At 56.0% G+C, this 27,012-nt stretch overlaps 1 protein-coding gene across 4 annotated transcripts in view; it reads left to right on the top strand.

The window, feature by feature from the left end:
- Nucleotides 1-27,012, top strand: part of RPS6KA2 (ribosomal protein S6 kinase A2) — a 354,059-nt gene that overhangs the window by 129,578 nt on the left and 197,469 nt on the right. The gene's annotated exons all lie outside the window — the stretch shown is intronic.

The raw sequence follows: 27,012 nt of genomic DNA, 5'->3' as shown, positions 1-27,012 counted from the left end.
GAGAGGGAGACACAGAATTCGAAGCAGGCTCCGGGCTCCGAGTTGTCAGTTCAGGGGCTCGAACTCCTGAACTGTGAGATCATGACCTGAGCTGAGGTTGGATGCTCAACCGACTGAGCCAGCCCGGGCGCCCCTCTGCTTATTTTAGACCACTTTGTCCTCCCAGCCCTCCTTCCCTGAGCCAGCAGGTGCCAGCAGGTGAGGGTGAGGTGGGAGCTGAGGTCTTGGATCTGGACTTGCTCTGTGGGGCATTGGCACAAGCACCCCCCTGCCTGGCTCACTTCGTCTCCCCCTGGGAATCCCGTTTGACAGAACTGTGTCTTTGTTAATTTGTGGTCCACTCTCCCAACAGGATTCCCTGGCCTGTTACTGGTCCTGTGTAAGAGGTTGACTTTAATTGGTCTGTGGATATTCACTGAGCATCACGGGTAGCTGCCCAGCAAGGGGGGGGGGGTGTGCCCTGGCCAGCTTCCTCCTAGCCTTCTGTGATTCGTAATATTCCGTTCTAATCTTTGGATAAACAAGTAAATGCCTGGATAAAGAAATGCCTGGGGCACCCGGCTGGCTCAGCTGGTTAAGCATCCGTCTTTGGTTCCGGCCATGATCTCGCGATTGGTGAGTTCGAGCCCCACGTCGGGCTCTGTGCTGACGGCTCGGAGCCTGGAGCCCGCTTCGGATTCTGTGTCTCCCTCTGTCTCTGTGCCCCTCCCGGACTCATGCTCTGTCTCTCAAAAATAAGTAAACATTAAAAAAGATTTTTTTTTTTTAAAGAAAGAAACGCCTGAAACATACTCAGCACTGTTATTTGGAATATGCTTTTGCCTCAACCCCACGGGGCCCCCAGTCCCTTTGAAGATTTAGACCGGAGTCCTTAGATCGTGTCGGGGCCTGGGGCGCCGTGCACACTGTGGTACTAACGGGGAGCACACAGTATGTGGTATAAACTGGGCGCGGTGGTGAAGAAAGTGTCTTGGAGGCGGTCAGACCCCACTGGCCCCTGCGAGGACGCGAACTTGGCAGGGGGTGCCCGGCTGGGACGCAGGAGCAGTTGCTGGGGAGCCTGGCGGGCCTCGCCGGGGTTTGTGAGGAGAGACCAGCCCCTGGAAATCCTTGTGGAGTCGCAGGTGAGGGAGGCCTGAGCTGCAGGAGCCGCGAAAGGGAAGGGAGGTCCCCCCGCCGTCCCCGCGCTCTGAGCCGGGACGCGAGCCCCAGACGGCGCCCGTCTCGCCTGTTTGCCCTTTGCCGGTTTCCGCCCGTCATGCGTCACAGACGTTTGAATGTATCGGGACAGAGCGCAGGTTTCCCAAGCTGAACCACCCGGGCCCGAATCTTCTAGAACCTGAAGGATCTTTGAGAGGTTTCACTTTTGTTCTCGCGTGGCGAAACCGCGGCGGGAACCGTAGGAACCGTGTGCGGTTGGCGTTCACGGGTGCCGCACACTGTTTACGACCCAGCTAGCCAAGAATCTATTTAAAGCTTTCACTTAATTAACGGTCCTTATAAAACATAGAGATGTCAGTGCCAGGTAACAGCCCTCGTGAACGCGCGTGCACGGCAGGAGCGCTCAGAGGTCTCCGTCCCCGGGGACTTCCCTGAAGAACGGGAACAGATAGGTCCCTCTTCGGTGCAAGCACACGTCGCCTGTATTTGTACACGTGGTCACTTACGTCTGAAACTAGAACCTTCCAGAGGACCAGCGCTCGTTAGGCGGCGTGTCTGTGTCTGTTTCGCAGATGAGGAGCCCGAGGCCATCTGGAGGAGGCGAGTTGCCCGGTTCCCTGGGTGGTGGTGAAGCCGGGGGTGTGACCGCGCGGGCCAGCTGCCGAGCAGAGGCCCCACGCCGCCCTCCCCAGGGAAGGGACGTTCGCCTCATGCATGGACAGGACGGCCGTGTGGCGCCGTGTGGGGGACCCCGGCCCGGAAGTGGACGAGCGGGGGTCACGGTGCTCTGTCTGTTAAGGATCCTTACGACTGTGTAAAGCGGTTCGTGGCCACCAGGACGTAATTCTGGCCGCAACGTCCGCATCTGACTTCCCGATGTCTGCCGGGAATCCCGTCTGGCTCTCTGAGCCGACGGGCGTGTATTTCTGCGGCCGGGACGCTCCGTGCCGAGGAACAGGCAGATGCGCCGCCATTCTGCGGGATGGCAAGGGCCAGTTTGCCGAGTCGTTGCTCCAGTGGGTCCTCTCCAGGTGTATCGACACCTTTCCGCGCCGGGGTGGGATCCGCAGCGGATGCGAACGACAGACGTGACCAAGTGCACGGGCTCGTGTGTCCAAGCCGCAGAGGCACACGGCTTCCTGCCCTCACCCTCCTCCCTCCAGTCCTCACCGTGCCCCTTCCCGGACAGCCCCTCCCGGCCATCGGCACCCCTCCCCGGGGAGGGGCACAGTCAGGACTCCTGGGCGCCTGCCAGCAAGGTCGGGGGCCTCGGAGCGGCTGTCGGTTCCACCTCAGCATCTGGTGAGTCCCTGTCAGGGTACCTCTCTCTGTGGGGCGATGGCAGGTAGACGCCCACTGTCCCAGCAAAGCGCACGGGGATGCTGGGCTCAGCCCCTTGTAGCTACCACCGGGCAGCCCTGTTCGGACTCAACGGACGTTTGCCTGTGAACCGTGGGGGCCTTTAAGTGCACGGGGTTCAAGCAGCCAGCTTACACGGTTGTCCTCGGTTACCCACGCCTGTCCTCTGGGGTCCCTCCGGCCGGCCCAGGGTGCGTCAGCGGCACAGGGCCAGCGGGGCCCGCAGGTCTGAGGGCACAGCCGGAAGGAGCAATGCACAGTGAGGCTGGCCGGGCTCAGCCTCGCCTCCCCTCCCCTCCACCTCCCTGTTCCTGTGTCCAGGCACACGGTTTCGGTCTTCCCTGTCGGACTGAGGGGACACATGCACCCACGGCAGGTATGGCGGGCACCTGGCCCCCAGGTTCCTCTCCGGGCGAATCCAGACGCCTCCTGTCGGAGGCAAGAGAACCAGCCTTTCCACGGAAGCGGAGAAACCGCGCATCCACACCCCAGCGGGGGGCACGCGGGGCTGCTGGTGCGCACGGCCGCTGCAGGGGCGGCTTGGGCCGAGGGGCCCGGTTCCGCGCCGCGTGCAGGGAGGGGAGCGTGTGGCGGGTGCTGGATGACGGGAGGGGGGAGTCTCCACTGCGAGACGGCCGTGTGGAGCGCGTGTGGAGCGCGAGCACCTGTGTTGTCGCCGATGTTGGAGCGGCTCCTCGGGGCCGTGTTCGGACGCCGGGCGCCGCTGAAAGCCACCGTCACCGCTCAGGGAGTGACGGGCCCGGCTGCTCCGATGAGTGACCTGCTCTGAGCAGGGGAGGAGGTGCCCACAGGAGGGCAGGGGCGGGCAGCGTCGGTGCACGGGGGTCTGGGGTGGGCGAGAAAGTCTGCTGTCGGGGCCCCCGACTCCCTGTGGCCAGTCCTGAGCCAGAGCCGCGTGATTGATGACGCCTGTGGCCGGGCCTTCCCCATCCGTCAGTCACACGTGGTAAGTCCCATGGATTTGAGTGCCTTTCTTGGTCTTCGGCCTCCACCTTCAAGCCCTTACCTGCTCACTCAGGATTACGTCCAGGTTCTCTTTCTGCTCGTGACTCTTGGGGCTGTGGGCGACGTGCATGCAGGTGCGTGTAGGTGTGCGTGTTAGTACAGATGTGTGTGTGTACAACAGGTGTGTGCAGGTGTGTGCGGGTGTGTGCAGGGGCTGACTCATGTCTCCAGCTCGGAGGACCCCCTCATCGCCGCGCTGGTCCGATTCCTCTCCGCCTTTCAGTCAGGATCTGGGAAATGGAGGCATTGTTGTGGCTCTTTGGGGATTAAGCTCCCGATTCCCCGTTAGAAGATGCCAGCCCCGTTTTAAGTGCATTACATGTAATAACCCACTTAATCCGCAAAAGTCGTAGGAGGCCAGTGCATTGGTTACCCCACTTTACATAGGCGGGAACTGAGCATGAGCAGGTCGCGTGTTTATAGGCGTGCACGCTGGTGTGTATAGAAACATTGCTAAGCTGCCTGTCACGTTAGTGCCGCACAGCTAACCCGGGGCACTTCCCAGAGCCTGGAAGACTTGTGACTCCAGCCACGCGTCGTTTCCCCCGTCGGCCCACGAACGTTCCGTGCGCAGAAGCGGCGCTGCGTGCCCCTCGCTCAGACCCCAGCCTGGGGTGACGTGTTGCTTCATGGTCCTGCTCTTTGTTAAGTGGCCGTCAGTGGACCTGGGGAAGATAACGTCGCGTGGGTTCCTCATCACCAGTCCCTTAGGACTTACCGTCCTCGAAGGCGTGGCTCTGGCGGTAGGGTATTCTCTGTGGGCGAGGGGGGTGGCCAGAGTGGGGCCGGCACGGGCAGGGGGTCAGAGAAGACTTCCGGGTGGTGGCTCTCTGCCGCCCCCAGGTCTGGCCCCCGTGTCCCGGTGTTCACAGCACGTGTGCCCACGGCCGAGCCCGGCACCTTCCAATCCCCCCGAAGACTCACCTGCACACGGGCCTCAGTGACCGCGGGAGCCTTGCCCGAGACTTTGGGCAGAGGAGAGCGAGGGCAGCAGCCGTGTCCCAGGAAGCCCAGGGACCCCTGCCCCGCCTTCTGCCCCCAGAGACCCCCATCAGCCGCACCCCAGCCAGAGCCTCCGCTGTCCTTTGTCCCGGCATCGCCCCCCACCCCCCATCCCACTCTGGCCGGGTGGGGGGGACGAGCTAGCGAGGAAGCCCCGCTCACAGAGGCCGCCCCCGTGGCAGGCGGGTGGTCTGGCGGCCTTGGTGTCGCTCTTGTATCTGGGGCTCGTTCCTGCTGTGCAGGGCTCAGCGGTCTCTCCCCGCGGCTCACACCATCTGGAGGGACGCCGCCGAGCGCCTGTCTCCCGCGTCTGTGCTCCGATGGGACAGAAACCCCGTGACCTTTCATGTGGTGCTGGGTCCGCTGGCCTCCGCCGCGCGCCGGCGATCCTGCCCCTTCCGCAAACGTTCCCAAACTCAGTGTGTCTGAATGTTCTCGGCTGGCCCTTCAGCCCAGAAAGTCAAAGTTTAGCAAGCCACGTGTGGGCGGCTCACGGTGATGGGATTTGCGTGGTCCAGACGATCCGGTAAACTGACTTGAGTGGAGAAATAAATACGGTGAAGCAGACAGACGCCGATGGAGAAACGCGTGCTTCTAACAAACCCCTTTCCCTCCGGACCCCCCCCCCCCCCCCGCCGCCCCTTCAGCTTCACGGGCAGGAAATCCCGCAGCTGGCCCCCGACCCCGCGGCCACGACACGGGTGCCCGAAGTCGGAAGCCGCTTGCGGCCGAGGCTTCCACGCGGCACCCCTGCCCGCGGGACTCCGGGGCTTTCCACCGCCGGGCTCGTGGGCACCCGGCTCTCAGGATGCTGCCTAGCTTTGTGTCCCTGTCCCGATGGCCGTGCCCGCCGCTCCTGCGCGTACGGGGCCCTCACCGGCCACCGCTGCTCTGGTCACCGTCGTGGACGCGGAGGCGAGCGCTGGGGACACGATGCGGCCGAGTGTGCTGTTCCCACGGCCCGGGAAGCAGTGGCAGGAACGAGGCAGGCGCAGAGCGTGGGCTCGCGTCCTCTCCTCCGTGTGACCGGCCGGCACGAACGTGTACCGGGGCCCCTGTCGCCCTGACTCGGTCCTTCCATGCCTTTACTGGGCCACATTCTCCTCTTTCTCCTTCCGCCTGCCAACAGAGGACATGGAGTGATGCCCCCGCATGCGCGCATGCCCCCTGGGCCCTTGGGGGGCTGTCGGGACAGCCGGTGTGCACGGGCACCAGAGGGAGGCCTGGGTGCTGCCGCAGGACCCCCCGGTGTGGCGAGGTCCCGCCCAGCACAGCCGGAAACAGTGGACTAGATGTGGGGACGCGCAGAGGAGTGTAATCTGGCTGGCAGTCAAGGCGGTCTTCATGGAGGAGGTGGCCAGTCTCACAGGATAAACAGGAGGAGCCAAGTGAGCGGAAGAGGGGAGGGCACAAGCGAAAGGCAGGCCATGCGATGCCATGGGGGACACAGTCTGTAGGCAGGGGACAGGCTCCCGTGGTTGTCGCAGGGCTTGCCGGGTTGAGTTGCTGTGGCGGGTCCTAGCACAGCACTGCGGGTTCAGCCCTGGCCCCTCTGCGTCCTTCTCTGAGATCATCTGGAAGCATCTCCCCACCTGCACGTGAAGCCAATAAGAAGCTTGGGAATGCGTCGAGGGACGAGGACAGCCAGGCATCTCGCGGCAGGAGAGGTGGGCGTGGCTTGGTGGTGCCCCCACGCATCCCCACCCCTAGTGACCAGCCCCGGCTGTGACTGTCGTCGCGGTGATGGGGGCCAGCAGGACCGGCCATGCCCCTGTCCCTGGTGTCCGGGCCTGATGAAGCTCGCCCGCCTGTGTCTGGTCTGCGAGGGCACCGAGTCTCTCCGGCCGCGTGCTGCCCTTGGCCCCTGGACCCGAGGTGTGAGGTGGAGACACCGAAGCTCCTCGCGCACGCTAGCCGGCCCCTGTCACCTGACCGCGTCTGTCGGTGTCGCTCTCGGAGTCTAGTGGTGCCGTCCCAGCAGCATCCGGACCCGGGCTGCGGGCCCACGGCTCCCTCCCCGGCTCCCGGCTTGGGGCTGGTTTCTCAGTCCCAGACGGTCACCTTGACCGGGAGAAACCAGGTCCACAGAAGTGTGAGGACCCGAAACGATGATGCGCGGAGGTGGTCCCCACAGAAGCTGGGCTGCAGGAGGAGCTACGAGGCCGTCGGTTCGAGCCCACGGTCTTCTCCAGTCCCGGATGAACCTGCGCTCCCAGCAGCCTGTGTCGGCACAGGAGACCCTGTCCATGCTCCCAGGGAGCTTAGGGCGGGAAGGACAGGGACAGAAGTGCCCGGTGGGCCCCTAACCACAGACGTCCCAGTGCTTCTGTGCTCCTGGCTCCGGACACTCGTGCCGCGTGCGTCCAGGCCCCCTCTGCATCTCCACAGCACGCAGCACCACCCGGCGTATGGGGACGAGGCACCCTGGCACCCGCTGTTTGCATCAGGATGGCCCTGGTGGGGGGAGGTGGCACCCCTCCCCCCCCCAGGTGTCCACGAGCCATCTGCCCCCACGGGCTTCTCTTTGTCCCCGCCATGTTTCTTAGCCACCCAGATACAGCTCTTCAGACCTTACAACATTCTGTTACTGTCACGTCTAAAGAGGTAGAAAGAGCACCACCTTGTGAACAGTTAGGCCCAGGCTTTCTCTCAGGAAACACGCTGAGTTGTTTGGGGAACAGGTCAGGCTCGTGCTGGGAGGGAAACCCGCTGAGGGTGCTTCCAAGGGGGCAGTGCCCGCCGAGACCCCACCCCTCCTGGGAGGGCAGGCGCTAAGCCTGTTCCCTGACCCCCGTCCCCACTGCAGCCAGATGACGGGCTGTGCTAACAGACTCACTTCATACTGTAGGTTCTCACAGGACAGAGTCCGGGGTGGAATCGGGGCATCTCCAGCCTTTGCTGCACCTGCTGCGTTTCCGGCCTTGATGTGGGAGCAGCCGGGGAGAAAGGTCGCTCTGCCGCTGGATGCCTCACCCAGCCTGGGGCCCGGCGCCACGGGGGTCTGGCAGCCCTGAAGGACTAGCCCTCAGGACGCCCCCTCCTACCTGCCACCTTGCGCCTACGGGCCAGCCAGTTCCCTCACCACCCCACACCCACCAGGGGTGGATTTTGGCCCCCGAAGGTGTTAAGCGTCCGGAATGCGTTCTTCTCCCACAGTCTCCGTCTGATACATGCTCTGGTGGCATTTGTGCGCGGGCAGTGATCTGGGGACATCGATTTCCCAGGCAGAGGAGCGCTGTGGGAAAAAGGGACGTTTGCTGATTAATGGAGGGAAGAGTTGTAAGCCCCCGCTCTTAGGTGAATCATTAATTACAAATGAAATCTGACATTATGTGACCACATAATTAATAAGGTAAATCTAAAACTCATAATTTAAACTAATGAGATAATTTTGAACATTTCAGATGTCTGGAACTGAGGGAATGAGGTCTATAGATTATAACTGACTCTTGAAGCATTTTCTCTCTCGTTTACTCATTGCCGGGTTGGGAGGGCTTGGTCATCGTTCTTGCCTTTTCAACACTTTCTCCTAATTAAGAACATGATTGCACGGGGACGCCTGGGTGACTCAGTGGCTTAAGTGTCTGACTCTTAGATTTGACCCAGGTCAGGATCTCGTGGTTTGTGAGATTGAGTCCCACGTCGGGCTCTGTGCTGAGAGCCCAGAGCCTGCTCGGGGTTCTCTCTCTCCCTCTGTCTCTGCCCCTCCTCTGCTCGTGCTCGCTCCCTCTCTCAAAATAAACTTAAAAAAAAAGAATGTAATTGCATATAATTTATAAAACTAAAGTCTCGGGTTTCAGACGCCTGCAGCACGCGCAGTCCCATACAGAGACGCACGAAGGTGTTAATGGTCATGAGGACACGTGGGTTTCAAGCCTGGCCTCTGATTTCTCGGACCCGCGTGCGCGTCCGTGAAGCCAGGCTCCGGGGTGAAAGTGTGGGTCCCCACGCACCGGAGCGTGGACCGGAGCGACCCCGGGTGGGCTCAGCCAGAGGCACACGGTGGGGCCACATGTCCCCCCACTGACAGACCTTCTCTCCATCCCTCATTTAACTTTCTCTTCTCTTTTGTTGCTTTTCACCCTACAGTGACTTGGCTGTAAGAACATGGCTATAAACGTTAGGATTTACGTTACTAATGGCCTTCCGGAAGCATCGGTCACAGAGGGTGGTGCGAGTCTCCGGGGAGCAGGGCGGTAGGAGACACTGAGGGCAGACAGGACGCTGTTTGCAGGGAGCCGGCTTCCCTCGGAGGCTCTGATCAAGGGTCTTGCTGTAAGTGAGCAGCCACTGTGTCCTTTGTGTCTGGGTCACTGGTACTCATCTCCAAGCTCCCGCCCATTGTCTTCTTGGGATCCCGATTATTCTCACCCTCTGAGACAGACTTTGGGGGCGCCACAGAGCCCCCCCAGCATTGGCCCGCCCTTCCCGGCTCTCCCTCCCGCCGCCCGGGGGCTCGGGGCTCTGAGTGGGGCGCGGTGAGCAGACCCGCCACATTTATGACGTGAGCCGAGGGTGAACCCTGGGCAAGAAAAAGAGCAAGAACATCCCATTTGCCTTCGGTGGCATTTCAACACCAGTGTTTTATTAAGTAAGTGGGACCGAAAGAGCCGAGGGAGGCCCGTGCCTTTGTTTTCAATTGAGCATTTATGGTCCTCGTTTCGTTACTGAATTAAAACGGAGAAAGCTGGTACATTTTACTGCCTATAAGTAGCGGAGGGGAAGTTTGTTCCGCAATGTGTTCCTTGGGTGAACTGCCCGTAGGTTAAACAGAAAAGCGGCCTCTGAAAACCTTAGGGCGCTGCTTAAGGACGAGCAAAACGTTACGATTAAACCATGCGTGGCACATGGCCATTTCTCGCTTTACATTCTTACTCGTCATAAGATTTAAACCTGAGCCCACCGTCCCGGGACAGAATGATGGGGTTTGAGAGCGACGCACAGGAAGGCTGGTATGTGTCCCCTTGCGGAGGGGCTGAGGACGGGACACTCCTGGCGGGGACACTGTTGGGGGAGGGGGGGTGTCAGCGCATTAGCATCCTGCGGTGGGGAATTCAAGAGAGGGCTTTGTCCCTGGGACAGAGGCCACTGTGTCATTTTGGGAGCAACCTCGCGGGGGCAGAAAGGAAGGAGTGGCCCAGCACTGGGACCTGAAGCCACACGAGGAGGGCAGCGTCTGGGGGCCACCGGGGCACAGCTCTCCTTCTGGGCCCGGGACCCCAGGCGTCCAGGCAGAAAGAGGCTCAGATTTCCCAGGGGTGGCGAGTCTGGGCAGCAGGTTGAGGGAGGGACCGGGGACAGGCCTACAAGGAGACGTCGCGCACGGGGCCGACGTGAGGACCGTTGGTCCTGGGGGTGGTGAAGGTCGCGGGCCCCCCGCCACCGCTGCCTGTCCCGAGGCGGGGTGTCTGCTTCCTCCACGGTCCGGCAGCCCGCAGCGTCTTCAGCTGTGCGGCGGTGCTCAGACATCGTAGTTCTCCAAACGTCTGTGGGTTGACACGCGAGGGAACAGAGGCTTCCTCTCTTGCTCTGATTTCTACCACCTTTTCCTTTTTGGCTGGGTTTCTTTCCGTCTCCTTCTGTCTTCGCTGTTCGCTGCGGAACGAAGGCTGACTTGGAGCAGAAGAGGGGGAAAGGCAGGAGGGAGACGGGGGCTGGTAGGGACGGATGGCACGTGGGGGGACACTGAGGGTCCCCCTTCACCCTGCCGTCCCCCTGGGCCCTGTCCTCCGTGCCCTCGCGTCTTCGCAGTGTGCACTGTCTTACGTGGAGGCAAACGTGAGGGGCAGCGTGTGTTATTCGTTGCGTCGTGACCTAAGGGGCAACATCCGTCACTCAGTTGTTCTCTTTGCGGTTTTATTCCCACTAATGTGTTGCCTGTTTGTGCTGGTGGCTGGCCAGCCAGGTCTTGTAACGTGAGCCGCGTTTCGTAAAATTGCTATTTGTGGCGAACGAGTATGGATCCGTGTGCTAACGACCGCAGCCAAAGATCCACTCGGGGATGGACATCTAAATACACACAGCTCCTAAATGTTCAACCCGCGGGCAAATCTGGGAAATTCACCTGCCATCACCGATGACATACTGTGCACTTGAGTGTTGAGCACCGGCACGCACAGTGGGGCCGCAGGGGCAGCACCAGACGCAGGGAATTTAGAATTAAAAGACCTAGAATTCGGGCGCCTGGGTGGTGCAGTCGGTTAAGCATCCGACTCTTGATCTCAGCTCAGGTCGTGATCTCACGGTTTGTGAGTTAGAGCCCCGCGTGGGCTCCAAGCTTGGAGGCTGCTTGCAATTCTGTCTCTCCTCCTGTCTGCCCCTCCCTGCTTGTGTGCGCGTGCTCTCTCTCTCTCTCTCTCTGTTTCTCAAAATAAATAAATAAGCTTTAAAAAAATTACAAAAAAAGACCAACCTTCAAGCTCCCTTTGGCTGCTTACTGTCTATAAGTCTGATGCAGGTCCAAAGGCCTCTTTGAAACTCGGTCTTGTTCTTTTTCCCACCTTGCCCCCAACCCACTCACACCCAGGGATGAATCACAAACCACAGTAATTCCTCCCTGTCACGGTGATGTAAGCTGGGAAGGCTTCATAAAGGCGCTCACCTGTCGGGAGAGACATTCAGACAGTATCCCCACCTCGCGGAGTTTAAGTCGTGCTTGGGAAAGCCAAAGTTTCTTATGTGAAATAAAGGACAGAAGAATCAAAGGCAGAGAGTCAAGCCTTGATAGTGCATTTAATGAACGAAGAGCACACTTGGGGCTCAGTTACCGGGGGATCCAACTTCCTACGTGAGCAGACTTGCTGTGCGTCGTGACGGACTGACTCCTCAGCGGAGGGCTGGAGCCGTGGGTGGGGGGAGGGGGGCAGGACATGCCCTGAACGAAGGAATAGCTTTTTTCAGGAGCAGGTGGCGTCTGTGGGACATGGAGGGACGTAGGGGGGACGCCCTGGGTGGCAGGAGGCTGATGAGACGGCACGGGCTGGCTTTGTGCCGAGATGCCGGGTAAGGGGTGCGGATACGACCAAGTATGGCTCGACGTACGAAATAGTGTTATACGTGCCCAGGGTCACGGCTGCATTTTTAAAGCACCCAGCTTTAAAGTTATTTCATGCTGCTCTGGGATGCTTTTAATATCAGAAGCATTTTAAAAGTTAGAATCTCTGTAAAGAATCTACAACCACACTGATTTGTTTGAGAGGTTAAATCCCTTCTTAAAAAGTGAATTTTATCGTAAAAATTGTGAGCACATACGGAAGAAAAGAGTATATTAAATCTCCACGGATCTGTCCCAGACACATAATTTCAAGACTTCTTAAGTAAAGGCCAGTCTTGTTTTATTTATGCATCTGCTCCCCCCTGCCACCACCGATTTCCAGATTATTTTGAGGCAAATTCTAGTCATTGTTAACGCAATCCAAAAGTATCTGCCTTCCTTTCAAATAGTCAATATTGGGGCAGCATCCAATACCTACTTGTGTTTGGTAAATAAAATCTGTATGACCAGGCTTATGATTTTCCTCCGCAGTGAGACCTTGCACCTTCTCCGTGTCCCTCTTGTGCTGTGTCTCTCAGCACTGCGTGGAAACCAGCCCCGCCCGCGTGTCCGTGGCCTCTAGCTGGGCTCCTGGAGGATGGCGGCATGGACCGTCCCCACGTCAGCACGGCCCCTGCTCCTCAGGTGTTCACACACCTGGAGGGTGTTTTATGCCAGGCTATCCATTTTGGAAATCTGCAGACAGCCGCGTTCCCACGTGGTTCCACCTAAATTTGGTAGAGTTAAGTACATCTGTAGGAGGAGCTTCCTCCCCAAGTTAACTAAGACCACGTTGGTCGAAGGGGAGTCCAGTCTTTCCGGCACACGTCCCTTGCGTGCTGGGTTACGAAAGAAGCCTTCCCCGAGCTCCAGCGGCTACGGCCACTGGTAACCCAAACCGGGCAGACGACCGGAGAAGTACTTCGGTCATAGTGATCCGCCTTTTTTTAACGTGCGGGCTACATACAAAGGTGTAAATGGAAGCAGATCGGAATCTGGTAGGACGAAACGGGTAGGCCTCTCAAGTGCTGTTCACACCGCAGCAGGCTAAGTGCCCCGGGAATATGAAGCACGGATCGTGACGTCAGTTCAGAGGGGGAAGGCCTTAGCAGGAGGGGGTCCAGGAAGTCGCCTCCAGGTGGGCCTAGCACAGGGGCACCCGGAGGGGGCAGAGCGGGAGGGAAAGTGGCCCAGGTGGAGTGGGAATGGTGTGGGATTGCCGTGCACGAGGCGGGGCGAGGTCTTACTGGGAACAACTTCACGTGACGGAAGGAGGAGCCACCGAGGGTCCGAGGAGCAAAATTACAGGGATGGACTTGCCCTTCAGGAGACCGGTCTGCTGCGATGACGGAAGGGTCTAGAGAAGGCCCGGCTCAAAACTGCTGGGGAGAAGACGTCATACGCCATGTCCCTCACCGAGGTGAAGCCAGTTTGCGCCCAGCTTTCTGTTATTGGACGGACGGCTTCCTCACCTTACGGAGGAAAACAAGCACGTGGTGACCCCGGAAGAAGCAGATATGGCTCAGAGAACAGAGGAGAACTTTATGAACCTGGAGAGATTTAATTTTTTTTTTTCAACGTTTATTTATTTTTGGGACAGAGAGAGACAGAGCATGAACGGGGGAGGGGCAGAGAGAGAGGGAGACACAGAATCGGAAACAGGCTCCAGGCTCTGAGCCGTCAGCCCAGAGCCTCACGCGGGGCTCGAACCCACGGACCGCGAGATCGTGACCTGGCTGAAGTCGGACGCTTAACTGACTGCGCCACCCAGGCGCCCCAAACCTGGAGAGATTTGAGAAAATATGGCATCATGGCCAAGAGGATGAAATGAAGAAGCAATAATTAAGGAAGAAACAAGTATTCTTCCAGATTTCAAATACGGCGGCTGGGGTGCCTGGCTGGCTCAGCCGGTTAAGTGTCGGGCTCTTGGGTTTGGCTCGGGTCACGATCTCATGGTTTGTGAGATCGAGCCCCGTGTCGGGCTCTGTGCTGACGGTGCGGAGCCTGCTTGGGATTCTCTCTCTCTCTCTGACCCTCTCCGTTCTCTCAAATAAATAAACTTGACATAAAATTAAATGAAACAGGGCTGCCAAAAAATTCAGAAAAATGGGGAAAATGTTGAGGGAGTCTCTGGTACGTAGAACTGGAAAACAGAAAATGTGATCGGAAAGAGAAGGAACTTCGTTAACTCTTCATCTGTCGTGTCGGGGCGTCCTCGGCATTCCGGACTCACCAAGAAGCAAGGCATGAGAGTTGTTACCTCTGGAGGGGCTGACAACAGGCTACCCGCCTCTGGGAGCGGCAGGTGCCAGGGACCCGCTGTGACTCCAGCCTTGCTACTCTGGTCATTTGGTGACCTTTCCCGTGTAGGGCGACCAGGAGTATTTCACAGGTCGCTTACGAGCACAGGGCGGGCAGCGGGCTGGTAGGACCAGAGCTCTCGGTGGGAGTGAGGGTGGGGTGGGGGCCCCGGGTCCTCTCCTGTCGGGAACCAGTGAGGGGTAAGACCACCGTGCCCCCCGAGGGGCTCTGCTCGCGTGTCCCCTGCATCCCACCCGGTGGCGGGGTGGCACTGACCTGGGGAGGGCGGCGTGCGGGAGCCCCGGCCGCGGGCCTGGACGGACAGAGGGGAAACCCTAGAGCCTTGGCCACCATTTATTTGTTCCTCACGGTTTACTTTCCAAGTATCTGTATTCACGCAGCAATGTTTGGGAGAAGCGTGAGTTTTCAAACATTTCTTTGTTTGAAATCACGATGCTTGTTTCTGGCTCATTTCTGGCCTCTTTCAAGTTGGAGTTCTGCTGTTTCCATAAATAACTGCTGAATGCATTCCTAGATTTCCTATCTGGTGTTTGCTGATTCCTAAGCCCTCTCCTCACCCCGGCCTCCCTCCGAAGACATCAAGACATCGGCCCATTGTTCTGGGCACCAGTCGGCCTCCCAGTCCGCTGTCCCCTCAGGCTCAGGCTCGACATCCTGACGACAGGGGATCTTGTGCCTTCGCCTGGGTCCTCGGCCCTGCTAGTCGTCCCCACCCGGGACCAGCTGGAAACTGCCGGCCGCTGACGTGGATGTTTTCACCTCGCTGGCCCTGTCTCCACGGAGCGCCCGCCGGCCGGGTTCAAAGCGCCATTGTCCCTAATCAAAGTCAACCACCCTTTCAAATTAGACCTTTCCTGTTTTCCATAAATAACTTTCCGAACGCATCGCGTCGCTCTTTTTAAACAAAAATAACCTATTTATTGTCATGGATGACTGTGAAGAATTTTCCGGGTGGACGACCCTTGGCGGTTCCTGTTTTCCGGCTGCAGGGGTGGAGGGCGCTTTAGCGGACGGACAGCCCAGGTCTCCCGCCGAGCCCCCGCACCTGTCCCCGGCATCCGCGGAGAGCTGCACGGGGCAGAAAATGACTGTGGCTCCTTATTGATATTGATCTGATGGTAACTGTTTAGAACAAGCACATTAGAACTGCGGGACACATCGGCTGTTTTTAGCAGCAATCGGTAAGGAGATGGTGAACACCTCAGAGCGTCTTGTGGCGGACTGCCTCCTGCTTGTCCGTGGGGCCCTCCCTGACCCCGTCCCCCACGGCCAGGTACCACCACCGGGGCCTCTGGAGGTGGGGGGCCGGCAGACCTGTGTAGAGCTGGCCAGCACGTCTATTCCCTGAGTTCCTTGTCCGTTCCAGGAGCCCGACCTCAGCACTGCGGGCCTTCCACCCCCAGCTTTGGCCGGGTGGGAGCTGGGGGGAGAGGAGGTTCCTCCATGCCTGGGACCGGTGTTTCCATAGCACAGAGCCCAGCTCTCTGGCCTTTTTGGAGAGAGAGAGAGAGAGAGAGAGAGAGAGAGAGAGAGAGAGAGAGAGAGAGAGAGAGAGTGTGTGTGTGTGTGTGTGTGTGTGTGTGTGTGTGTGTGTGTGTGTAGGAGCATGTACCGAGCATGGCCTCCCTTGCTTCCACATGCACACATATGGCCCAGACCTGGGGCCCATCAGCGCATCCCCCGTGTCCACGTGGACGCACGTGGCCCAGGACCCGGCACCACACGAGTACACAGGTAGCTTCAGAGCGAGTGGGAGTATGATGGCTGAGGGGAGATGGGAGGGACAGGGCAGCTGGGAAGGCGAGGAAGGGGCTTGGGGTGCCCACCCAGGGTGCAGCCCTGTGGGGCTCCCACACCCACACCTCTGACCCGCTCTGGAAGCCGGGGGCGTGGGGGGAACGTGGGAGCCCGCTTCTGCTCTCGGCGTGGCCCACGGCAAGGGTGTCTCAGCCAAGAAGAAGAAGCCTTCCTTCTCGGGAGGCAGAGTCTGTGAAGGCGGCAAGAGTGTCCCGCCCTCCGCACACAGAGCCCCCCGGCGTCACGGGCAGGTGGCCAGGGACCGCGGTCCCTGAGATGCTTGGTCGTCTGGGGCCGTCCCCACTCCCAGACGGTCTCCCGGCCACAGAGAGATGTGTCCGGTTTCTCCGCAGAATGAGCACTGCCATGACATCCCAACACGTCTTCTAGAAGAATATGCATTGGTTTAAAAATCAGGACTGAAATCAAGAAAAAGATCTGGAGGTCCGACTGGCCCTGTCTGCGGGTGAACAATGACTGGCCTGTATCTGCTGCATTTATTGAACTGAGACCACGATTTGACAAATTTCTGCCTGTTAATAGCTTACTGCTCAAAGAGGGGGATTCTAGCAATGATAGGATGCGTGTCTCATTAGAACCTGCGGGTTAACTGGTTGATTACGGCTGTTGTCTGGTGTTAACGTGAAAGATGAGTATTGTCAGCTCGCTTATCTTGCCTGAATTTTGATGGTTTCAGGGTGAAATACCACCGCCGGGTCAGGATTTATGTACCGATGCGGTGTTTACCCTGGGTTTGGTGTCTCTCCCGCCGTGTCCCCAACCCCTCGACCCTGCTGCGTGCTTCCTTGAACCACTCTGCTTCTTTAATCTCCACCGAGGACATTTTCGCAGTGTTTTTTTTTTCTGTGATCTTTCCCCCAAATTGACTTTAGAGCGGACATACAACCTACGATCTGTCAGCTGGCAGGACCCTCCCAAGAATCGACAGGACCATATCACTGGCTCGGCTTATAAATGGGGACTAGGTCGGGGCAGAGGCCACATCCATCAGGATCGCAGATTTCAGACCCCCTGGCTCCCCAGTGAGTCTGTCCCGTCCTCCTCGTAAATGCGAACATGGGTGAACTCTTGCCCACCCGGCTGGGATCTCTGACGCTTGCCGATTCGTGGGCGCGCAGTCAGAAAACTCAGCTCACCTCCGAGTCCAGGTCTCATCCGCTCCACGACGGGGTCCGGCCCCGACCTTGGCTGGGCCCTGCCGGGCGGCCTCTCCTGGGGCCCGTCACCCAGTTTCCCCACTCAGCCTGCGGTCTTTGCCCCAACTTTTTTTTTCTCCTCCGCTGATTTCAGAGCCAGAATTGAAGGCAGAGGCTGTCAAATCGACCTCCCTTGTCCTTATCAGACCGCTGATGCGGCATCGTGCCGTGCATGCTGGCCCTCTCCTATCCCCCTAACTTAGTGGGGCCGCTGTGACCGAACTTGAGTGTCTGTTTTCGGTATCGAGAATGTTGTAGTGGGCGGGGGGCTCTCCCTCCATCATCGACGTAGCATCACGGACTCTACCTGCCTTGGAATTCCTTATTTCCATGCCCAGTGATCACAGTTGTTACTGGATGTTACACTACCTGAACCAGCTGTGGGCTGGCAGGTTCCATCCAATTTTGAATGGAGACGGTTACCAGGTACCTTCTTCAATATGTTACAAACAGACCAGGACTGGAGTGACGAGCTGGGGGTTGTTCCCTGCCCCTGACTTCTAACAGCCGTGTCACCCACTTTCTCAAAAGTATCATTCTTCTTGTCTTCACAATGTCGGACAGTTTTCTCTGCGACGCCCTGATGAAAGGAAACAGGAGAATTGCATTTAAATGACGTGCTAGACACAGTGGAATCGTGGGGAAATTCCCTTCTTCCCTGTCATCTGTAGGAACTGGGAGTTGTCTCATTTCAAACATGACAAAGAAAATTGTGGCTAAAAAGCTTTTAGAGGTGAGGGTCACGCTCCAGAATGGTCCACAGTGCCACACTTGACTTTGGCCATCGATGTCTGAAAGTCTACGACTTTGCTTCTGTGTAGGGACGAGTAAGCCTTAAAAATGGATCATCTTATGTTCGAGAGTGATTTTATCTCCTGTTTTGGCTTTTTACCTCCCGCATTAACTACCTTTGATGCACAGCAAATTACCCCAAACGTACCCACGTAAAAAGCAAGCACTTCGTGTTGTACTATGGCTGTGGGTCAGCTTGGTGGGGTGCCTGTGTCCCACGGTCTCTCGTGATGTTGCTTCCAGCTGGGAGTCAGGGCTGTGGTCTCACCTGAAGGTTTGACTGTGGGCAGTTGTGTCTCAACGCGTCCGTATGATCGTTCGCCAGCCTCAGGTCTTTGTCACTCTGGCTTTCCAGGGCCCTTGGTGTTTGCCTGTCCAAATGGCCTCACGTTCCTGCACGCTGTCTGCTTCCATCGGGGAGATCTCCCTCAGCAGGTGACGGTCCCTCCCCAAACATCTCGTGGGCTCCTACCACGTCCTGGTCCTGGGCTCCTCACCTGTACATCTATGATCTCTCTGCCACAGCCATCCAAGGGCCAGAGAGCCACCTGTCCTTTGTACCTTCAGGGCCCTGGGGGTTCAGAGCCTTGCAGACTCTCACTTCGGGTTGATGCCTTGGCGAGCTTGGAAGATTGCAGAGCTGTTCACACCAGGTGCTCTGGATCTCTTCATCCACACCTTCCAAACTTTATCCCATTTGAAATACCTAATCAGGGATGATAAAGTTCTGATCTCCCCCAGTGGCTGCTTGCCGTATGCTGTTTGTTCCGGCTACTTTCTTGGCATGTGGTTCTGCATTTTTACAACAGCAGGGGAAAATGGGGCACTTTTTGGCCTATTCCGGTGGTCGACGGATGTGGAAATTTTGAAAGCTGCTATCTATAAAGAACTGTGTGTTCCTGCAACGTATTTTTTTGCCTCAAAGACCTGAAATCTGTCCTTTTTTGTCTGTCCTGTAGAGGTGTCAGAAAGACTTAGATTTTACAAAAATGCAGATACCACTAAAATGTTTCAATGTATGTATATTACAAACTCAATTTATGGTTCAGGCATGTTTTTAAAAAAGCAGGAAAATGAACTATTTGCACAGAGTATATTTTTTATGTTTTTTTTTTTAATCCTCACGTTAAAAGAAGTTTACTTGTGCTAAAATACACATAACATAAAATTTATCGTCTTGGGGCACCTGGCTAACTCAGTCAGTAAAGTGTGAGACTCTTGATCTCAGGGTTGTGAGTTCAAGCCCCACATAGGGCATGGAGCCTCCTTTTTAAAAAAAATTACCATGTTATACATTTTTAAGAATATAGTGCCGTGGCAGGGCACCTGGGTGGCTCAGTTGGTTAAGCGTGCGGCTTCAGCTCAGGTCATGATCTCGTGGTTCGTGGGTTTGAACCCCACGTCGGGCTCTGTGCTGACAGCTCGGAGCCTGGAGCCTGCTTCGGATTCTGTGTCTCCTTATCTCTGCCCCTCCCCTGCTTGCACTCTGTCTCTCTCTCTCTCTCTCTCTCTCTCCCAAAAGTAAATAAACATTAAAAATTTTTTTTTAAAGAATATAGTGCAGGGGCACCTGGGTGGCTCAGTCGGTTGAGCGTCCGACTTTGGCTCGGGTCATGATCTCGCGGTCTGTGAGTTTGAGCCCCATGTCGGGCTCTGTGCTGACAGCTGACTGTCTTGAGGCTGCTTTGGATTCTGTGTCTCCCCCTCTCTCTGTTCCTCCCCCGCTCATGCTCTGTCTCTCTCTCTCTCTCCCTCTCCCTCTCTCTCTCTCTCTCTCTCTCTCTCTCTCTCTGTCAAAAATAAATAAACATTAAAAAGAAGAATTAAGAAGAAAAAGAATATAGGGCAGTGGTTCCAAGTTCGTTGACCACCATTCACCTCTACTCCCAGCCCCTCACACCTGCCCTTCTACTCTCCATCTTTATAAACTTGACAACTTTAAGAACCCCATATAAGTAGAGCCATACGATACTTGTCCTTTTGTGGCTGATTTATTTCCCTGAGGACAATGTCCTCCGGGTTGTAGCACGTGTCAGAATTCCCTTCCTTTTCAAGGTCGAGTAACAGTCTGCTGTGTTTAGACACCACATCGTGTTGATCTATTCCTTTGTCCCCAGACACTAAGTTGCTTCTACCTTTTGGCTGTTATGAGAAACGCTGCTGTAAGCACGGGTGTGCCCATAGCTCTTTGAGATTATGTTTCCAGTTCTTTGGGGTGTATATCCAGAAGCGGGGTTGCCGGATCGTATGGGAATTCTACCTTCAATTTTGTGAGTCACGGCCATGCCGTTGTTCACAGCAGCCGTGCATACGTGCTCACCACCGAGGCACGAGGGCTCCCCCGCCTTCACGTCCTCACCAACAGTTGTGGTTTTCTGGGGAGTTTTTCTCTATCATGGCCATCCTGGTGGGTACGAGGTGCTGTGTGTGTGTGTGACTTTCATTTGTACTTCCCTGATGATGAGTAATGTTGAGCATCTTTTCATATGCTTGCTAAGTCATTTGTGTATCTTCTTTGGGGGAAATTATCCCCATGTTTTATCAGCGAAACCAAAACATACTGGCATTCGAAAATGGTACTTGCTAGCATTTCTGCACAACGGATTCAGATACCTGCCCAACCACTTAACTGAGTGGAACGTTGCTGACGTTAGCAGGAAGGTGGATTGCTTTAGAAGCCGTCAACAACTTTTGAAGAGTGCTCCCCTGATCTCTGTTCCCCCAGAAAGGCGCCCCGTGACGTCCCCTCCCTCTGAAGTACGGGAGAATATCCGGAGATGTCCTGATCGTGAGTGACCCAAGCATTACTTGCCTTGCAGAGCATGTCTCCGATTTTAGATACAAACTTCTGATGAGAGTTGAGCTTGCTGCTTTCGTCATTTCTGGATCAATCAGCCGGAAGAAAATTGCCTTTCGATAACTTTTCTATTTGGGGACCACTGATCACTGTTCTTTTCAGATCACGGGCTCAGGGAAGATGAAGTAGATGATGAGCCCTCTTGACGGTTTCCACTTTGATTGGGTTATAAATGTGTAATTGGGCCCATCATCACGATGCCGGGCAGACTCTCCAGACTGTGAGTTTCTCTTCTGAATTTCTCGCCGAGGCCAGCCATCTGCTCTGCCCTGACGCGGTCCTGCCTCCGTGACCGTCGCTTCCCTCTTCCTCACGCAGCTTCCTTCTTGGGGACGTGGGGATAGGGCAGCCAGTTCCTTCCCTGAACAAGGTTTGGAGCAAGTTCTGTGGGAGGGACTTCTCATTTATCTCAGATTTTGGGGTAGGGCTGTGCTCCAGCCAGCCGGCTGATCTTAGCCACTGACTCAATCCTCATGAGGATTGTGTCAGCTCTGGGGTGTTTCCAGTGGAAACATGATTCATAAAGTACTTCGTGTTGGTGCTTGACGTCTGTACCTGTATTCTTCCCATGCGCTTCGTATGATTCTCTGCACGCGTGGGGACAGCCACATGGGGTCTTTGCAGAGAAGAGGGTAGGACTGAGCTTCTGGAGTTTTTGCTGGAAGTTTTGTCTCAAAGCTGCTGCAATCCGAGCCTTCTTCCTGTCTGGTAATGGTGGGCGAGGGGAAAATAGAAAAACAAACCCCACACCAGAGAAAGCCCAGTAGTGGCTGTAAAGAGTTTTATAAACATACTTTGAGTCAGTGAACCCTCTACTTTGTACTCTTGATGCAAGTTTAGGGATGTTCTGACCAGGGCATGACTCGGAGTTCTCTGTAAATGAATCCAGAGTGTGCCTTCCGGACGACGAGCCCCCGGGGCTCTCCCTCACCCGGGTTAGCATCGTCGGGGGCCATGTCGCCACAACACGTGCCCTGTAGATTTTGTCCTGTTTGGAAGCTGTCTCAGCAGCTGTGAGGCTGCAGGCTGGTCTCCTTTAGTGCTGGCCCTTCTGGGTAGAGTGTGAAAAGGTGCCTTTTAACATGTATACTGCTGTTCCTTCCTTGAGGGTCCCAGAAACAAATGACCGTTTTCAGCATCCTGGTAACTTCCACACTGCCCATGTTCCCGATGGTCTAGAACTCCTCTCCTTTACTGAAAAGAAAAAAAAAATCAGTAGCTGTTTCAAGTACAGATGGCTGTACCACATTTGGTAATAAATGGTTCTACAACCGCCTTCTTTTATTCCTTCTTCACGCTTACTAATTGTGTGCTGTGGGTCAGGTCCTGGCTATCCTGATAGATTCAGAGCTCGACAGAACAGGGCTGGGGCGTGCAGCCTACATGGGCTTGCTGTTCCGTGCGCAAATTGCCGTGGCTTCACGTTCCGTGCCGTCATAAAAAACATACGGAGTACTTTGTGCAAACGGGGGGACAAGGTGTGGGACCCCTCCTGGGAGACACCGGCCGGGGGTGGGGCACTGGGGCTGCTTTGCGTGGGTGTCTGGAGAGAAGGGAGGGATTGGCAGACAAGTCGTATGAATGAAGGCCCTGAGGCCCAGAGAAGAATGACCCTCCGATCGGTCTACCGGTTGTTTCTTATACGTGGCAGCCAGGGTGCTATGGGGGGAGGTTGTAGCAAAAATAAGAGCAGAACGTCGGATAAATGAATATCCACCAGGTTCCCTGTGGGACACACACACGTCAGTCCGCAGTTCGGGGACGGGACGGAGGCGGGGCGGACCGACATGTTCACGTCAATGGGAACGAGGCCGTCAGAGTACTCGGGGAAGATCTTGCTCGTACCCAGGCAGTGGAATGGGATGAGAATTTGAGAAACTCCAGGATTATTTAGGAGAAGTTGAAAAATTATTAGCATCACATTATTGGCATAAGAACATTTGGCCCCCTAGCTTAGGTTGATGACACCGAGGATGAAAATAGAAGTGTTATTTTCTTTTCTTCCTTAAATTCCAGTGTGGTTAACATACAGTGTTATATTAGTTTCAAATGTACCAGAGTGATTCAAGAATCTCATACCTTACTCAGCGTTCGTCGCGAGAAGCGTACTCTTAATCGCCACTGTGTATTTCAGCTGTCCCCATCCACCTCCCCTCTGGTGACCATCAGTGTGTCCTCTGTAGTTAAGAGTCTATTTCTTGCTTTGTCTCTCTTTTTTCCTTTGCTTGTTTGTTTGGTTTCTGAAATTCCACATACGAGTGAAATCATATAGTATTTGTCTTTCTCTGACTTACTTCGCTTGGCCTAAAACACTCTGGTTCCATCCGTATCATTGCAGATGGCAAGATTTCATTCTCTCTTATGACTGAGAATATTCCATTGTATGGACGTACCACATCTTCTTTATCCATTCTTTAGTCGATGGACACTCGCTCGGCTTTCATAATTTGGCTATTGTAGATAACGCTGCTGTAAACATAGGGGTGTGTGTATGCCTTCTAATTAGCGCTCTTGGGTTCTTTGGGTAAATACCCAGTAACACGATTCCTGGATCAGAGGGTAGTTCTATTTTTAGTTTTTTGAGGAGCCTCCATACTGTTGCCCGGAGTGGCCGCACCAGTTGGCATTCCCACCCGCAGGGCACGAGGGTTCCTTTTTCTCCACATCCTCACCAACGTCTGTTGTTTGTGTCGTCGACTTTAGCCATCCTGACAGGTGCGAGGTGATATCTCGTTGTGGTCTTGATTTGCATTTCCCTGGTGATGAGTGACGCTGAGCATCTTTTCATGTGTCGGTTGGCCATCTGGGGGTCTTCTCTGGAGAAGCGTCTGTTCGTGTGTTCCATACTGGACGTGGAATTCACAGCTGCGATTGCGGACTCATGAGGTAGAATGGTACCAGCTGTACAGAAGAGGAAGTCAGCGCTCAGAAAAGTCCAGCGCTCGCCAAGATCACACAGCTGTGTGGCTGGACCCAGCCTGGGCCCTGGTAACGGGCTATAATTTGTATTTACTTATGATTTTTTTTGGTATGTATGCTTGCTATTTGATATGGAAGAATCCAAAGAGCTAGACTTTTACTGTACTTTTCGTGGGGGTAGTGGGGATATTGAGAAGGAGGGCAGTGTTCATGCCCTGGACGTCAGCAGGCCCGTGGAAAGGTCTACTGGAAACTGTAGCCACTAGTTGTGGGTATGAACACTTCAGCCAGACGGAACCAGACTGTAGCCTTAAGTAAAATACTGATTTTCAAACCTGGCATGGCTTGCTTGAACTGGTGTTGATCAACTAGGGATTTATTAAGAGATTTTGTAACATTCATTTGATCTTTACTTTTTTTTCCCCTTTATTGATCAAATGTTGGTATTGGCCCTTCTGCTGCTGTTGACGTCTGGTCCCAGGGCAAACGTCTTGCCTCGAAGATGTGCACGAGGCTGATTTCTCAGAGCTGTCGCCGCCGTCACTCAGTCCAGGAGGGCGGCGGTCCTTTTGCCCTAACCTTACTCTGCGAGCCGGACAACCTGATGGGTGCAGTCCAGGGGGTGTGGAAATGCCAGGATGAAGCCAGGCACCACCCTGCACACCATGACCACCAGGGGCACCCGGGTGGTTCTGAGCTACCCCAGACCCGGCCTGGAGCTGTGAGACCCTGCCCTCCTGAGGCGTGGGACAATCGCTCCCATGACCCGCTGTGCCTTTCCCGCCCCGGCGTGGCGTCGTGAGAGCACAGCAAGGAGGAGCCAAGGACACGTGCCTGCCACGACCTGTCCCTCACAGCGTCAGCACAGCCCAGCTGAGAAACCAGCTTGCGGTTGTGACCATGAAGGGAAATGAGTGGAACATGTGTTGACAAGCACGGGGTCATGTGTCGGTTGGCTATCTGGGGGTCTTCTCTGGAGACCTGGAGGCCTGTTGGGAAGCTGGCCTTCCAAAGGGGCCCAACACACCACACACAGGACTCTAGGCCTGTGAAACATGGTGGGTTCGAGGAACTGGGGGAATCCAGACTCTCCCGAGTGCACCGCACGAAGGGAGAGGACCCCGGACAGGAAGGGAGAATCCGGCTTTGGAAGGGCTTCGTAAATGGTGGAGCCGTAAAGGGTTCAGCTGTGGCTCGTTCCGGACGGGTGCGGAGCTGGGCGGGGGAGGGGCAGGACCGGATCCAGGCTGGTGGGGCTGTGCCCAGGAGAGCGGAGGGCGGCCTTGCGCCCAGGAGAGGGGCAGTAGAACACAGGAGGTGGTGGGTTCCAGAAGCATTCAGCAGGTAGATGTGGTGGTTCCCTGCAGACAGGGCAGAGGGAGGGCCCTCGGCATGTCCAGGGTGGGTCAGAGCAGGTGGGGTGCCCTTGGGAGGGGTGAGGACGGGGGGTGGGTATCTCCTTCGTGGGCCTCCAGGCATCTCTCTCATCCACGACGGTGCCCAGAGCTGGGGAGCTGTTCCTAAGGTCTGGAAACCTCCTGTGTCGCTTGTCCTCATGCAGCAGGACACAACAGGTGCCGGCCCGCAGCTGGGAGCTCAGACTGGGCACCGAAGGCAGAGGGGGTGCCGCGCGGGGCTGGTGCACACGCGGACTCGGGCAGTGAGCAGGCGTCCTGCAGGCACACGCAGCACTGAGTTCCAGGAGGTTCCCACCCCTGCTGCCTCTGCCCGGCGGGAAGCGTGTGCCACACTTCTCAGGGTGAGGAGGGAACAGCAAAGAGGCTCCGTGGATGCATGGTGGGGGGATCCCCGCGCTATGTGAATTGCTCACCGTCCCGGGCAGAGGAGGACAAGCCCAGCAGGTGCTTCCTCGAGGGCGGGGGTGGGGAAGCCACCGTTGAGGACACCTGCCCCCAGCACGCACAGGGGATCCGTGACCAACTCCTGGGTCGGCCCCTTCTCCTGCCCGCCCTCCCAGCCACCCTGCTTCGAGTCTCCAGTCTTTCACGGAAACGGAAGCTTTAAATCAGATCGGGATTTGAATTCCCATCCTGTACTGACACTGAGATCCAAGTCAAGTCCAGATCTGTATACTGAAGCTTGTAGCCCTCAGGCGGTCACAGGGGTTGTCTGAGTCGAGGAGGGGGAAAGCCCTGGTTCTGGAGTCCCGTTGGCTGGAGCTCCCCCCTTTCACGTTCCCGTCTGTCTCCCAGGAGAATTATCTCTGGCAGAAATCATATGTAGCCTTTTCTCTTGGTCTCTAGGCTATAGCGTATAATGTATGAACTTGTTATTGAAAAACGACCAAGGGCGCCTGGGTGGCTCAGTCGGTTGAGCTCAGGTCATGATCTCACAGTCTGTGAGTTCAAGCCCCGCGTCGGGCTCTGTGCTGACAGCTGGGAGCCTGGAACCTGCTTCAGATTCTGTGTCTCCCTCTCTCTCTGCCCCTCCCCCGCTCACGTTCTGTCTCTCTCTCTCTCTCTGTCAAAAATAAATAAACACTAAAAAAAATGAGAAAAAAAGAAAAACCAAAATTTTGGCAATTTTATGTGCTTGGCCTAATTCGTTCATTATAGCATTCAAGATTCTTTCCCTGTAGCGTTGCAATTTCTGTTCTTAACGAAGCACATAAAACACAAAATAAGACAAAAGGGAGTGTGTGTGTGTGTGTGTGTGTGTGTGTGTGTGTGTGTGTGTGTGTCTGTACCTCAAGGACAGACCCAACTTCATCTTTTTGATGTAGCCCTTAAAAAATCTTCTGGAGTTCACATTTGGTCCTGAGCACGTGTTTTGGTGAGTGGCTCCGAGAACAGTTTGTCCTTAAGTGAATAGCACAAACATCGGCCGTGACCATGGACTACTTGCCTCTCATGTAGTGTGTTTATTCCCCACTTGTTTGGAGCACTGGTCCAGTTGTGGGTGTGCTGGCCTTTGTAAAAAGAGGGATGTGTTGACAAGGGTTACCCAGAGCGAAGGCCCATGGAAACAGAAACGTCACAGTCGTGTTTGTTGTGGTCTAGGAAGCCGAACAGAACAAGGGAAATTAAATCAAGTGCGAGCATGATGGTCAGGGGCGGCCTACGCAGTTCACGCTGTGCAACTGGACAGATGAGTCATTAAGGTTCTAACGAATTTCCACTAGAAGCGTAAAGTTTACAAAGTATTTTCAACCACTATGGAACTTTCCAGAAGACCCGTGAGATGGGTAGCGCTGGCTGTGATTTGCAGGTAACGGAACTGAGACATCACGGGTCTACGCGGTTTATGTAAAGTCCCTGGGCTGGTGGATACACATCCGGAGCTGAGACTCGGGCCCTGACGTCCGTTCTTGTGCTGGTTCCCTGATACCTCATTCGCCCCTGCTTAGCGGGGAGCGTGATGGCACCCACACACCAGCTTCCTGGGTGCAGTTCTCTTGTGACCGTGATCCCTGCCCTCTGTCCGCAGGGACCCTCCTCCCCCTGTGGCTCCCTCCTCCGGAGCCCTTCTGGAAAGTGGTGAGAACCCCCGCCACCTGCTTCTCCACA

Source organism: Felis catus, chromosome B2 (genome assembly GCF_018350175.1).
Source record: "Felis catus isolate Fca126 chromosome B2, F.catus_Fca126_mat1.0, whole genome shotgun sequence".
NCBI lineage: Eukaryota > Metazoa > Chordata > Mammalia > Carnivora > Felidae > Felis > Felis catus.
The sequence above is the reverse complement of the archived record's forward strand: the minus strand, read 5'-3'. Positions and strand labels throughout refer to the sequence as shown.